This window comes from Neopsephotus bourkii, unplaced genomic scaffold, assembly GCF_033783945.1.
Source record: "Neopsephotus bourkii isolate Nb327-2 ecotype Australia unplaced genomic scaffold, CSIRO-AGI_Nbou_v1 NB_701, whole genome shotgun sequence".
NCBI classification, from domain to species: Eukaryota; Metazoa; Chordata; class Aves; order Psittaciformes; family Psittacidae; genus Neopsephotus; species Neopsephotus bourkii.
This window is the reverse complement of record NW_026901200.1, coordinates 10,779-26,732: the sequence shown is the minus strand read 5'-3', so window position 1 is coordinate 26,732 and position 15,954 is coordinate 10,779. Positions and strand designations below refer to the sequence as shown.

General features: G+C 46.9%; 1 non-coding gene across 1 annotated transcript; it reads right to left on the bottom strand.

Moving 5' to 3' along the window:
• Positions 1–15,172: 15,172 nt before the first annotated feature.
• TRNAT-AGU (transfer RNA threonine (anticodon AGU)) lies at positions 15,173–15,246 on the bottom strand. The gene has a single exon. It is a non-coding gene; the product is annotated as a tRNA-Thr (tRNA).
• Positions 15,247–15,954: the final 708 nt, after the last annotated feature.

Below are 15,954 nucleotides of genomic sequence, written 5' to 3'. Positions count from 1 at the left end.
TAATAGTCACTCCTCACAATACTGATTTATTGGCTCTCACAGGTGCTCCTGTTGATCTCACAGTTTCAGCATGTCGTACCTTACTTACAGCTGGTATTTGCTGTTTTAGTGTTTATCGGCTGGGGGCCTTGAGCTAGGGGTCTTGTTTAATTGTACTTTATGGTAATGACTTGTAATACAATAGCCTCATTGATTATGAAACTGATCTGGCTTGTGTTCCCAGTGTGGTTATCACCTCTATACTTTGGGAGATATATAATAGAAGTGTTTAGCAATTACACATCTTTTCTCCGCTCCTCAGGTGGTCAATCTGTGAAGGAGATATTCCCTTATTTCCCAGCCCCCCCCCCCCCCCCCCGACCATTTACAGCATCATTTGAGAGTTCTGAAGGTTTTGAATGGCCTTTGGGTACCTTTGAGACCTGCCTGCTGCTGATTGTGATGGGAATCACCATGTTGAGATGCATACAGAGTGTGCTTTACCCGTGACCATTTCATCTGGTATCAAGAGCTGAGAAGAGTCAGGTTTGGGCATTTCCTGGGGTTAGACAACAATATAGGAGGACCAGGAGATTTTTCCCGAGGCTGGACAGTTACGAGTGGCAGAATGTGTGGGATAGTATGAGCAAGTATCTAGGCCAGTGGGACCCTCCAATACTTTGGAATTTCACCACTGAAAAAGTGCAAAATCCAGAAAAATTAGTAAAACACTTAAATGAGGTGTGTTCTCATTCAGGTTGTACCAGAGAGGGACAAATCATGGCAATGTCCTGGGGCATGGCCTATGCTTACAGAGCCCTGTTCAACACTATGCAGCACCTTCAAAGGGAAAGAAATGCCTCTGGATCTGATGGCAAAGCAACAGACAACACAGCTAATCAAACTCCAAATACAGCAGCTACACCAACTCCAAATACAGCAGCTACACCAACCCTAGTGACAAGTACAGCAGCTACTCAAGCTCTGACTACAACAGATAGTGCAGCTACTCCAACTCCAAGTACAGCAATTACACCAACCCCACCGACAAGTACAGCAGCTACTCAAACCGCAACAACAGATACTGCAGACACTCCAACCACAGTGATAATCAGTGCAGCTAAACCAATAGACCAATTCTTGCCAGTATCAGTTGCTCCTCTACGCAAGGGGAAAAGCAAAAAAGAGACAAGAAAGATGAGGAAGCATGGTGAAGAAGCAATGCACTCACTATCGGGGACAGCATCTGGTCAGGAGTCATTATCACATGAATCAGAGGAAGAAGAAGAATAAAAGGTGACTTCTCGACCGCAGACCTCAACCGAGCTACGGGTTATGCGAAAAAATTTTACTCGTCAACCAGGGGAGCACATCATCACCTTGTTGCTCCTATGCTGGGACAATGGGGCTGACAGTCACAAACTAGAAGGTAGAGGAGCCAAGCAGCTGGGATCACTTGCTAGGGAAGGTGGAACTGACACAGCAATTGCAAAAGAGAAACAGTCCTTCAGCCTTTGGAGGCGGCTCTTGGCAGCCGTGAAGGAAAGGTTTCCATACAAGGACAATGTTATGAGTCGTTCTGCCAAGTGGACTATTCTAGAGAAAGGCATCCAGTCTCTGAGGGTATCAGCCACTGTAGAGATGATCTATCACAGGCTGAATGCCAGGGATGCACCCATATACCCAGATGAAGTCGAAAGTACACGACCCATGTGGAGGAAATTTACAGGGAATGCACCATCATCATATGCACACTCATTGGTAGCAATAACCTAAAATGACATAGCACCACCAGCAGTGGATGAAATGATTCATAAACTCCGAGTTTGAAGACAATCTCACCCCTTCCATCATTTCCTCTGTGGGAAAACTGTCTCAGGAGTTCAAACAATTGAGAGATGATCTATCCAGCTCCCCACATGTATCAACCCATGTCTCAGCTATTAACAGAAGGTGTCCTACTGCTCGACAGAGAAGACTTGGAAGGTACACGCCACGGGCCGCCCTATAGTTTTACCTGTGGGATCACGGAGAAGACATGAGAAAGTGGGATGGAAAACCTACCTCAGCTCTGGAGGAACAGGTGCATGAACTGAAAAGGAGAAAAAATGTCAAGGATGATCATCCCATGAAAGATGCAGCTTCAGACTCCAGTGAGCAGGTTCCAAGATGGAGTAGAAGAGATGATTTCACTCCAGCTGCTGTGATAAAGAAGAGTAATCCCTGTCTACAAGACATAAGTGTCCAAAGATGTGATCACTATTAGAGGGGCCCTGCCTCTAGCCAGGTGGAGGAGAGGGACAATTGGATTTACTAGGCTGTGTGGATCAGATAGCCTGGCACATCAGTCCCACAGAAGTATAAGGCTCTAGTAGATACTGGTGTACAGTGTACCCTGATGGCATCAAGCTGTCAAGGGGTGGAACTCATTTACATTTCTGGAGTGACAGGAGGATCCCAAGAGTTGACTGTACTGGAGGCTGAAATCAGCCTGACTGGAAAGGAGTGCCAAAAGTGACTGGTCCAGAGGCTCCATGCATCCTTGGCATAGACTACATCAGGAGTAGGTACTTGAAAGACCCAAAGGGGTACCGATGGGCTTTTGGTATTGCTGCTTTGGAGACAGAGGAAATTGAGCAGCAATATGGCAACAACTGAGAATCCCTGATTCCCATCCATAAGCTGATCTGTAGACTGGAGAGCCAAGGAGTGATCAGTAGGATCTGCTCATCCTTTAATAGCCCCATATGGACAGTGCGAATGTCTAACGGAGAGTGGAGACAAACAGACTATCATGGCCTGAATGAAGTCACACCACCATTGAGTGCTGCCATACCAGACATGCTAGAACTTCAATGTGAACTGGAGTCAAAGGCAGTCAAGTGGTATGCCACCACTGATATTGCCAATGCATTTTTTCTCAATTCCTTTGGCAGCGGAGTGCAGGTTGTAGTTCATTTACTTGGAGGGGCAACCAGTATATGTGTAAAGGACTGCCCCAGGGGTGGAAACACAGCCCTACTATCTGCCATGGACTGATCCACACTACACTGGAACAGGGGCAAGCTCCGGAGTACATGAAATACATTGATGACAAGATTGTATGGGGTCATCATCATCATCATGGCTTGACTTCGCGAACGAAGATTTGGGAAGGGCTTTTACCCACGCTTACTACAAGCGCGCTGATGACTAAGAAGGCCAATGTGGGATAGGCAAATCTGGCTACAAAAAGCACAGCAGAAGGTCTCCTTGGGTGGAACAGGTGGGACACGATTCTTCCTGCATTGTCTTTTCTCCTTGAGACTAGTTCTTCGTGAACTCTCAAAGGAGTCAGCAGCATTATGTATGGTGTGCCTCCAAGTCTCCCGATTGGAGGCCAAGGTGGACCACTGATGGTAGTCAATATGGCCAAGGCTAAGGTATTGTTTCAGGGAGTCCTTATATCTCTTCTTTGGGGCACCTCTCTTGTGGCTACCGGTGGCAAGTTCACCATAAAACACGATCTTGGGGAGGCGGTGATCCTTCATTCTAGAGACGTGCCCTGCCCAGCGCAGCTGCAATTTCAGCAATATGGCCTCGATGCTGGTGACCCCTGCCTGTTCGAGGACAGTGACATTAGACACATAGTCAGTCCAATGGATGTTTAGAATTGTACGGAGGCAGCGCTGATGAAAGCGTTCCAGGAGTCGCAGGTGATGACGGTAGATGACCCATGATTCAGACCCATATAAAAGAGTAGACAATACAATGGCTCTATAGACACTGATCTTTGTACTTTTCTTCAGGTGTTTATTACACCAGACTCTTTTATGGAGTTTTCCAAAGGCTCTATATGCCTTTGCTATTCTGTTGTCTATCTCTTTGTCGATCGTGGCATCCGAGGAAATGATGCTTCCCAGATAGCTGAACTGCTGAACTGTCTTAAGGTCTGACTCGCCGATGGTAATATGGGGATGGCGATGATCTTCTTGGGGTGCAGGTTGGTAGAGGACTACTGTCTTATTCAAGCTGACTTCCAGCCCAAAAACCTCAGCCGCCTCCGCAAAGCAAGATGTTAAACGCTGCAGAGCTGCTTCTGTGTGGGCAACAAGGGCGGCATCATCAGCAAAGAGCAGTTCACGGACAAGATGGTTTAGGGTCTTAGTGTGGGCCTTCAGTCGCCTTAGATTGAATAGGCTACCATCGGTACGATATCGAATATAAATGCCGTCTTGTTCGTCAAGGTCTGCTGTAGCCCTTTGGAGCATCATGCTGAAGAAGATTGTGAATAAGGTCGGTGCGAGAACGCAACCTTGTTTCACACCATTGGTTATTGGGAAAGGCTCAGAGAGTGCATCACCATACCTGACTTGGCCTTGCTGATCCTCATGTAACAGAATAATCATTTTGAGGAACTTGGGGGGACAACCTAATTGTTCTAAGATCAGCCACAAGACTTTCCTGCTCACAGTGTCAAAAGCTTTGGTGAGGTCAACAAAAGTTACGTATAACCCCTTATTCTGTTCTCTACACTTTTCTTGCAATTGTCTGAGAACAAATACCATGTCTGTGGTACTTCTATTAGCCCTGAAACCACACTGACTTTCAGGTAGAAGTTCTTCTGTGATAGCAGGTACTAGTCTGTTCAATAGTATTCTTGCAAGAATTTTACCAGCAATGGAGAGCAGAGTTATACCACGGTAGTTTGAGCAGTCTGACTTGACACCTTTTTTCTTATACAGAGTGACGATGATTGCATCACGAAAGTCTGACGGTATTTTGCCTTGTTCCCAACAGCACACAACTAGCTCATGAAATTTAGCGTGAAGTGCTTGGCCTCCATGCTTCCATATTTCAGGTGGGACTCCGTCAACCCCAGCTGCCTTGCCAGTTTTCACCTGCTGTATGGCCTTAAGAGTCTCTCCCATGGTAGGGGCTAAATCCAATTTGTTTTTCACTGGATGTTGCAGAATGTGCTGGATTCCTTAGCCTTGGACTACACGATTAGCACTAAAGAGGGTTTGAAAATGTTCAGACCAACGATTCAGGATGGAGATTTTATCTGTAAGAAGCGTTTGGCCATCTGCACCAAGTAAGGGGCTTTGAACCTGGAATGTGGGTCCATACACTGCCTTCAGAGCCTCATAGAATCCTCTGTGGTCACCCAAATCTGCACATAGTTGAGTCTTTTCTGCTAGTTTGAGCCACCACTTGTTCTGGATGTCTCTAAGTTTCTGTTGGAGTTTGCTACATGCAAGACGAAAGGCTGCTTTTCTTACATGGCAGAGTGGCTGAGCAAGGTGTGCTTGATGAGCAGATCTCTTTTTTGTCAGCAATTCCTGGACCTCCTGGTTGCTATCGTCAAACCAGTCTTTGTTTTTCTTTGAGGAGAACCCAATGGATTCTACGGAGGACTGCAGGATGCTGTTTTTGATACGTTGCCAAAGCGCTTCAGGAGAAGAATCTATAAGTTGGTCTTCAAGCCTAGTTTGAAGGTTAGCCTGAAAGCTGTCCCTCACTGCAGCTATTTGAAGATTATCAACATTGAGCCTCCTCCTCGGAATGCCGCCCCTCTTAGGTTTGGGCTTGAAGTGGAAATTAAGTTTGCAACGCACAAGGCGGTGGTCTGTTTGGCATTCTGCACTAGGCATCACTCTGGTCTGGCAGACATCACGAATATTTCTCCGGGGCACTAAAACATAGTCAAGAAGGTGCCAATGTTTAGATCGAGGAAGCATCCAGGTTGTCTTCCAGCTGTCTTTCTGCTGGAAGATAGTGTTGGTGATGGTAAGCTGTTGCTCTGCACAGAACTCTAGTAAGAGATGACCGTTATCTTTGCAGCTGCCAACACCGTGCTTGCCTAGTACTCCTTTCCAGGCTTCAAAGTTCTTTCCTACTCGGGTGTTGAAGTCACCAAGGATTATGATCTTATCTTCTATAGGAACTTTCTGAGTGAGATGACGCAGGTCGGAGTAGAATTTTTCTTTTTCTGCAGGGTCAGCTTGCAGAGTTGGAGCATATATGCTGAAAAGAACAACGTGTTGCTTATTGTGTAGTGGAAGACGTAAGGAGATAATACGGTCGGAATGACCTATCGGCAAATTTTCAAGTTTAGAGATGATGGAGTTTTTAATCATGAAGCCGACTCCAGAAAGATGACTTTCAGTTTTGGGTTTGCCTGACCAGTAGAGTGTAGAGCCAGCACCATGTTCTTTGAGGCTACCTTCCCCATGAAGGCGAACTTCACTGAGAGCAGCGATATCGATGTTAAGTCGTGACAATTCATGGGCAATTAGCGCAGAACGGCGCTCAGGATGCCCACTGTTCACTGTATCAAGCATGGTTCTGATGTTCCAACATGCAAGTGTCAATCTGGACACACCTTTGGAGGCAGGTGTATGCCTTTGTCTCTTTGTCTTTAATTGACCGCAATAGAAGATGCCCGTTGGCCGCGGCTAGCCAACCAGGTGGAGGGGGAGATGAGCTTTGGTTAGGCCACCTTTTCTAGGCCTCTCTCCATATGGAGCAAGCAGTGCTGTCCTTGAAAAAGGCTGCTTGGTCATTCAGGATGCTGCCGAACAAGACTGTCATCTCCTGGGTCAGACTTGAGCGACCAATGTCCTGAACCGCCTGCATGCAGGGTTGGGTCTGCGACTTCCAGTGCACCTTATCACCTGCCGTTTCGTCCCTCGCCTGTCGCTACAGGGCTTTGCAAGTGTGGGTAAACCCTTCGGGCCTGCGCAGTGGATTTATTTTAGGTGAGGCACAGCGTGCGCAGAACTGGCCTCACCCTTTACACCTGAGGTTTATCTGCCAGGGCCTAGTGAGCTTGGACGGTGACAGCAAAGTCCTCAGGTCGTAGGTTTAATTAGAGTATCCTTCTCTTAGATGGATGGCCTTACAGGGCTACACAAGCTCCATCTGCCCGGGTTTGAAGTTGGAGTTGTCCTTCTCCTAGGATGGTTGCCCGAAGGCTAGTGAGCCCATCCTGCCCATGGACACACTTTGTCTGACCCTTCATTTGAGAGCTGACTGGCATGGGAGACCCTACCGGAAGCATAAGCCACCACCAGCATAACTCCCAACTTCACAAGGGCACGCAAGCTCTTTCCCCACGACAAGGGGGTGTCCGTGAAAGAGTGTATGGGGTAATACAGATGAATAAGCTTTTTGAGAAAGGGAAGAAAATAATCCACATTCTTCTGAAGTCTGGTTTTGCTATAAAACAAAATAAGGTCAAGGTACCTGCACCGGAGAATCAATTTCAGCAAATAAAATGGCAAGATGGACATCACCAGATCCCCACAGGTGTGATCAACAAGATAACAGCAATGTCTCCACCAACTAATAAGAAAAAAACACAAGCTTTCTTGGGTGTTGTGGGGTTCTGGGGCATGCACATCCCAAAAGACAGTTTGACTGTAAGCCCTCTCTATCGTGTGACCCGGAAGAAGAATGATTTTAAATGGGCCTTGAGCAACAACAAGCCTTTGAGCAAATTTAATGACAGACAGTTCTTGCAGTAGCCCTTGGACCAGTCTGGACCATGCCAGATGTAAAAAATGTATCCTACACTGCAGCCAGGGAGAATGGTCCTCCCTGGAGCCTCTGGAAGAAACCACCAGGGAAGACTCGAGGTCGACCCCAGGGCTTTTGGAGTCAGAGATACAGAGGATCTGAGGCTGGCTATATCCCAACTGAAAAAGTGGCAGCCAATGAAGGTTTTTGAGCTGATTCGGAAGTGATTGGCACTGAAGCACAGCTTCTCCTGGCAGACCAGTTTCCCATGCTAGGCTGGATATTCAAAGACAGGGTCTCCTCTACACATGATGCAATCGATGCTACACGGAGTAAATGGGATACATTAATCACACAGTGAGCCTGAATAGGTAATGCCAGTCATCCAGGAATCCTAGAAGTCATCATGGACTGGCCAGGGGGCAAATATTTTTGAATGTCACCAGAGGAAGAGGTGATGCATGCTGAAGAGACACCACGATATAATAAACTGTAAGAAAGTGAAAAGCAATATACCTATTTACTTATGAGTCCTGCCTTTCTGAGGGAAAATATCGAAGGGAAGGTAGCTGTATGGAGTCCCCTATGACAGGCTGCAGAAACCTCAGCAGTTCAAATACCCAGCCTGACCCTGGCAGTGCACTAGCCCTTCTGTGTAACTATCAGTTAGATCCTGGGCAGTTAGATACCGTGCTGTGGTATGGAATACCCCTTTGGCTACTTTGGGTCAGGTGTCCTGTTTCCCCTTCTCCCTGGCAAAGCATGAGACTCAGAAAGTCCTTGGTCAGACTAAACATTACTTAGCAACAATAAAAACATTGCTGTTATCAGCACTGTTCCCAGGCTGAAAGTCAAAACCACAGCACTGCACTAGCTACTAAGGAGAAAAATGACTGGTACAGCTGAACTCAGGACAGTATCCACCCCTTATTCCATACCATTCATGTCATGCTCAGATCCCACATTTTCAATATACCATCACTCTTATCTCATATATATATATATCCACAGAGAGAGAGAGAAATCATTCCTTAGTGCATGGACCAATCCCTATAAAGCTGCTGAGTTCATCCTGTCCATGATGTCAGGCTCCATCTCTTGTAATAGTCCTTTAGAGCAGGAGAGGCTGTGTGCAGTGTTGGATCGTTGCCTGCTGATACTTATCGTTCCTTTACCAAAGAACTCGTCTGGTTTCATCAAAGTTCATTCTTTTTGGGATGATGGTGGGAGAAAAGTCAGGGCCTATTGCTGGTGTCCAGAAGACATCTAGTTGGTGGGCTATAAAAGTGCTACATAGCAGGCAACAGCATACAATTGACTTCATTGGCTCTTTTCCCCTAAAATCAAATCCCTTTCAGGTACACATCTGACTTCCCCATCTTCCCGCATTACCCAACAAGTATATCTGAGTCCCTGAGCAACAGCAATCCCACGAGTGGGTTTGCCTTGACCTGAAGCAAGAATAACTGACACTGTCTTCCCCAACAAGTTCCTTATGTGCACCAGAGGAACTTTATCCCCTTCTACATTATTTAGAAGTTCTGACTGGGCTGGGCCAGGACTGTTGCCAAATCCTCTGGTGGTGACCAACCAGGTGGTTTTGGTAAATGTGTATCCCAATGTTTGAAAGTCTCATCTGGAGACATTCAAAGCCCACCTGGACACGTTCCTGTGTAACCTTATCTAGGTGTTCCTGCTCCGGCAGGGGGATTGGACTAGATGATCTTTTGAGGTCCCTTCCAATCTCTAACATACTGTGATACTGTGATACTGTGACTCCAGCGGGGATTCTAGGTTGCCCCATTGACTTTTGGAGCTGGGGATACGGAAGATCTGAGGCTAGCTATACCCCAAGTTAAAAAGAGATACTGGCAGCCTATGAAGGTTTTGAGCTATTAAAAGGTGAGTGGGTCGTGCTGACCACTCCTTGACACTCTGGTCTACAGATCAGCCTATGGATGGGAGTCAGGGATTCTCAGTTGTTGCCATATTGCTGCTGGTGCACTGTTGTGGTCACGATTGGCACTTTCTGTTCTTCAACCTTCAGCAACCCCACAACAGAAGGATCCTCTGAGAGACCAGGCAAGGTGGACAGCTGCTCAATTTCCTCTGTCTCCAAAGCAGCAATACCAGAAGCCCATCGGTACCCTTTTGGGTCTTTCAAGTACTTTCTCCTGATGTAGTCTATGCCAAGGATGCATGGAGCCTCTGAACCAGTCACAAGGGAGTGCTTTTGGCACTCCTTTCCAGTCAGGCTGATTTCAGCCTCCAGTACAGTCAACTCTTGGGATCTTCCTGTTAATCCAGAAATATAAATGGGTTCCACCCCTTGACAGCTTGACGGCATCAGGGTACACTGTGCACCAGTATCTGCAAAAGCATTATGTTTCTGTGGGACTGATGTGCCAGGCCATCTGATCCACAGTCCAGTAAATCAGATTGTCCCTTACCTCCACCTGGCTGGAGGCAGGGCCCCTCTAATAGTGATCACAACATTGGTCACTTACGTCTTGTAGACAGGGATTAGTCTTTATCACAGCAGCTGGAGTAAAATCAGCTCTTCCACTCCCTCTGGGAACCTGCTCATCAGAGACTGAAGCCTCAGCTTTCATGGGATGATCATCCTTGACCTTTGATCTCTTCTTCAATTCACGCACCAATTCCTCCAGAGCTGAGATATGTTTTCCATCCCACTTTCTCATGTCTTCTCCATGATGCTGCAGGTAAAACCATAGGGTGGCCCATGGCGTATACCTCCTGTATCTTCTCTCTTGAGCAGTAGGGCCCCTTTTGTTAAGAACTGAGAGGTTGTCTTGGTACACATGGGGAGCTGGATAGATCAGATAGATCGTCTCTCAATTATCTGAGGTCCTGGGACAGTTTTTCCACAGCTGAAATGATGGAAGGGGTGAGACAGTCATTGAACTCTCAGAGTTCATGAATCATTTCATCCACTGTTGGTGGTACTATGTTATTCCAGGTTATTGTTGCCAATGAATGGGCATATGATGACGGTGCATTCCGTGTAAGTTTTCTCCACATGGGTCATGTGATGGGGGGTGTTTGCTCATCAAAGTGAGTATGTGGTGAATCTCGATGAACCAGTTCTTGTTTGCACACCAAAGCACCCTCGAAGGGGGGGGTAGCCATACAGGGGGAATCAAAGTTAAACCGTTTGCTTCTGTATGTTACTGCCTGAGCTCAACATTTACCGTGCTTGCCAGAGCAGGATGAAAGGACCAAGGCCATTGATAAGAGAAAGGAGCCATAACTCAGCTCCTACGGTCTGGACCCTCCAAACCAGCGGCGACCAGCTTTACAGTTTGGACAGAGATCAAACTACCAGGGAGCATGCGCAAAACCGAAGGTGAAAAGTTCAGACCCAAGGAAGACTCGTTTACTTCATCTTAAGACCCTCGCTCACGACCACCAGATGGCACTGCGCCTGCGCACAGGACTCTTAACTCATTAACTTACGAAGCGAAGCCGGGATGGGTCATGAATATGTATAGATGTGTTGTGTAACCTCATGAATATGCACCAGTGTGATTATACGGGAGAAGAATTTTTTTATTTTGGCACGCAAAACGAGCGGACTAAGGTCCGTTGCGCCAAGCGCTGTTTTGTCTGCTTGCTGCTTGCTCATTAAACTTTTTTTTTATATACTCAAATCTGGCCTGAGAGTATTTTTAACAGGTCATGTACATTCAACTTCATCTGGATCATAGAATCGTAGAATAGTTAGGGTTGGAAAGGACCTTAAGATCATCAAGTTCCAACCCCCCTGCCATGGGCAGGGACACCTCGCACTAAACCATATCACCCAAGGCCTCGTCCAACCTGGCCTTGAACACTGCCAGGGATGGAGCATTCACAACCTCCCTGGGCAACCTATTCCAGTGCCTCACCACCCTAACAGGAAAGAATTTCCTTCTTATATACTATCTAAACTTCCCCTGTTCAAGTTTTAACCCATTACCCCTTGTCCTATCACTACAGTCCCTAATGAAGAGTCCCTCCCCAGCATCCCTATAGGCCCCCTTCAAATACTGGAAGGCTGCTATGAGGTCTCCACACAGCCTTCTCTTCTCCAGGCTGAACAACCCCAACTTTCTCAGCCTATCTTCATATAGGAGGTGCTCCAGTCCACTGACCATCCTTGTGGCCCTCCTCTGGACTTGTTCCAACAGCTGTCCTTTTTATGCTGAGGACAGCAGAACTGCACACAATACTCCAAGTGAGGTCTCAAGAGAGCAGAGGGGCAGGATCACCTTCGACCTGCTGGTCATGCTCCTTTTGATGCAGCCCAGGATACGGTTGGCTTTCTGGGCTGCAAATGCACACTGCCGGCTCATGTTCATTTTCTCATCGACCAAAACCCCCAAGTCCTTCTCCACAGGGCTGCTCTGAATCGCTTCTCTGCCCAACCTGTAGTGTGCCTGGGATTGCTCTGACCCAGGTGTAGGACCTTACACTTGTCATGGCTAAAATTCATAAGGTTGTCATCGGTCTACCTCACAAGCATGTCAAGGTCCCTCTGGATTGCATTACTTCCCTGCAGCGCATCAACTGAACCACACAGCTTGGTATCATCAGCAAACTTGCTGAGAGTGCACTCAATCCCACTGTCCACATGTCATGGTTTAAGCCCAATCAGCAACTCAGTCATGCAGCCCTCGCTCACTCCCCCTCCTTCCTCCCCCTGCTCCTGGAGGGATAGGGAGGAGAATCAAAAGAATGTAACTCCCACGGGTTGAGATAAAAACAGTCCAGTAACTGAGGTATAACAGAAAACCACTACTGCTTCCACCAATAATAAAAATGATAAGGGGGATAACAAGGGAATAGAATACAAGCACTAACCACCCACCAACAAATACCCCACCCAACTGAGCAGCAATCTACCCCTTTCGTGTAACTGTCCCCAGTTCTACATCCTGGGCATGATGTGCAGTGGTATGGAATACCTCTTCGGCTATTTTGGGTCAGGTGTCCTGTCTCTGATTCCTCCAGGCTTCCCCTCCTCCCTGTCAGAGCATGAGACTCAGAAATTCCTTGGTCAGTCTAAACATTACTAAGCAGCAACTAAAAATATCGGTGTTATCAGTGCTGTTCCCAGGCTGAAAGTCAAAAACACAGCATTGCACCAGCTACTATGAAGGAGAAAAATGACTGCTACTGCTGAACCCAAGACACCATGTCACTGACAAAGATATTGAACAAGACCGGTCCTAACACCAGTCCCTGAGGGACAGCACTTGTTACTGGATCCTGAATTCTAACAAGTCCCAAGAACCCTTTCTGTTTTCCTGTGAAAGGACACTTTTAGTTGTTAAGTATAAAAGAACCCTGATAGGATTTCATCACTCAGGTAATGGTTTTGAGAAATTACACTACCAACTTTGACATAAAAATTTGCCACCTTTTAGCAATATTTATATTAATTAAGTGGCATGGACTCAGGGGTCACAGCTTGTACAAAACTGTCCCATTGTCCATGTCACCGATAAAGATGTTGAACAAGACCGGTCCCAACACTGATCCCTGAGGGACACCACTTGTTACTGGTCTCCTGTTGGACACTGAGCCATTGACCAGAACTCTTTGTGTGCAGCCAGCACTATTGAAGAGGCTTGGTACCAGCATGACCTAACTGCAAACAGACTGAGCTTACAGAGAAGAAAAAGAAAACCATGGCTTTAATCATATTGATTTTATCCAAAAGCTCAAAGTGCTTCATACAACATTAACTCTCCCAGCAATCCTGTGAGATCAGTAAGCGTTATTGTAATTTTGCAGATGGCAAAAGAGATCAAAGTGTAGAGCAGCATGTCCTGAGCCAAAGAGAAGCTGAGGAGCAAAGAGCAGGTCTCCCGATGCATAAGGCCATTCTGACCAGTCGTGCTCTCGCTTGCTGGGAATTAAACCGATCACACTTGATGAGATGTGCATTATCAAATACAAAACTTCAAATAACTAGTAGCATAAGGGCAAGGGGTCTACAAGCACCACTGGCTGTATTGTAGAGCAGCTGACGATATGATGATTTACAGAGTACCACTGCTTTACTTCACCAGTTATCAATGTGATGGTATAACATTTGGGTGAGGAGCAGAAGAAAGAAACTTATTCAGCTCGCATTAAAAATAAAAATACAAATATGCAAATGTTGCCTTCTTGCAGTTAATACTGCTCAAAGAAAGATTCCTGCAGGTAAATGTCATAACTCCAGATGTTAATCCTGGACATTAAGACTTACATGTCACGTTTGGGGCTACTGACAACTGTGATTTGGCTGCAGATCTGAGTCCTGAAAATCTGACCCTCCAAATGTCTGTGTTTCCATTTGCTTCTATCCCCGCTGTGTGAGCCCCAGAAAATGCCTGAGGATCTGGCTGCTAAGGCTGAGACTTGTATTCATGGCTTTTAAGCTTTTTGTTTTTAGATCTGATGAAGGGTTCTTTGGTTTCTGCTGTTTACAGTAACACAAATTTGGAATAATTTCCCTGAACCTAATTCACAAGCCTTATATAGCAGAATTTGGCCTTTGATTTTTCAAGATGTCAATGAAAGCCTTCTACCCTCAGCTGTGTCACTAATCGCATGGAGGACAGCACAGAGTGTTAATTACCACTTCTACTTGGGAAAGCCAACTTTTATGTGACATGTGAGAGGAGGTGACAGATAGGTCTGGGTCCCAATAGGCGACAAACACCTCAGCATCAGACACCTGGCCAGCATATGCTCAGACTGTAACAAAGTTTAAAAAGAGATTCACTGACCTAACTGAGAGGCTATTGAAGATCTGGAGAGGAGAAGGAAGATACTGAAAAGAGGATTTTCCTGTCTCTGTATGAACACTGAGCCATGGGTGGTGAAACTGATGTGGCCTATTGTGTACAAGGGGGTTGTCAAAATGTACAGGGGGGTTGTCAAAATGTACAGGGGGGTTGTCAAAATGTACAGGGGGGTACTGCTTAAGTCATAGCTGGTTTAATGAGCTCAGCAGATGTCTTATCAGACAAATACCAGAACAAAACCTCCTAGTGAGGAGAATGGGGGTTGTACAAGGAGTACTGCTTAAATCATGGCTGGCTTGACAAGCCCAGCAGTTGCCTTATCAGGCAGTACTAAGATAAGGCTTCCTAGCGAAGGGAATAGCCCATTAAACTAGCTAGACATGGACCAGATCCATCCAGCTCCTAAAGAGCATGCGTGAGGACCAGAGGTAAAAAGTTCAAGCCTGAGGAAGACTCGTTTACTTCATCTTGAAGACCCCTACCCACAAGAGGAAGACTACTTACTTCATCTGAAGACCCCTGCCCAAGACCACCAGGAGGCACTGCGCATGCGTGGAGCGCCTTTTAGCTCATTATAATACGAAGCGGGGATAGAATATGAATATGTATAGGCGTATTGTGCGACCTAATACATATGTATGACTTTACAGGATAAATGTAAAAGGAAAACGGCACTGAGGCACGCATGCCTTTTGGAGGACCAATCCCCCGTGCGTCTTCAGCTGAATAAAGCATACCTACTTTACAACTTTAACCAAGTTGTGGAGTCTATTCCGCTATCAGGTGGGGCTGCAGAGTGCTGCCCGAATTTTCATCTGTGTAATGAGCTTTTTTGCCCCTAATGGCCATGGAGCCGCAGCCCCGCCCAATAAAAGACAAACAGTACTCCGCACAGGCACCGCCGGGATTCGAACCCAGGATCTCCTGTTTACTAGACAGGCGCTTTAACCAACTAAGCCACGGCGCCGACCAGCACTCATGCGCTTCACAAGGCTGTATCGATGCGGCGACGACCCGGCTCCCGCTGCTTTCCTGGTGTCCTTCCAGCAGCGCTGCCTAACCACCCTCGCAGGCCGCCAGAGCCCGCCGGCGGGCCCAACTTCTGCCGAAGGTGATCAGGGATGGAACTGCCGCCGGGAATAGCCGGGAAAGGAACAGCCTCTGCGCTGCCCTGAGAGCCCCGCTGTGCGGCGAGCGGCTGTACCTCCTACGCGTTCAAGGCCAGGTTGGACGGGTCTTGGAGAAACCTGGTCTAGTGGAAGGTGTCCCTGCCTGTGGCAGGGGGTTGGAACCGGATGAGCTTTAAGGTCCCTCCAACCCAAACCAGCCTGTGACCCTGTGAAATTACAGATGCTATTATTCCAGTAATTCCTACAGAAAGGCAGCCACACTTAGTCTAAAACAGCCTTACATCTTTGTCATCAGGTAAGAACAGGGACCGAGGATTTTAGTCAAACTACAGGGGTACAAGAGCCAGAAAAATGCAGACAAAGCTCCAGCTTGTGGATTGTCCATAATTATCCCATTCTCTGCAAAACGTGCTGCAAAGGGGCCTGCTGCTGCAGGAGAGAGCGGTTCAGGGGTGAAGCCAAGTTGACTGGCATGACACCCAAGCACCAAACAGGTAATGGTAAATAGATAGAAACCAGCACTAAGTAATAAAACTGACTGGGTT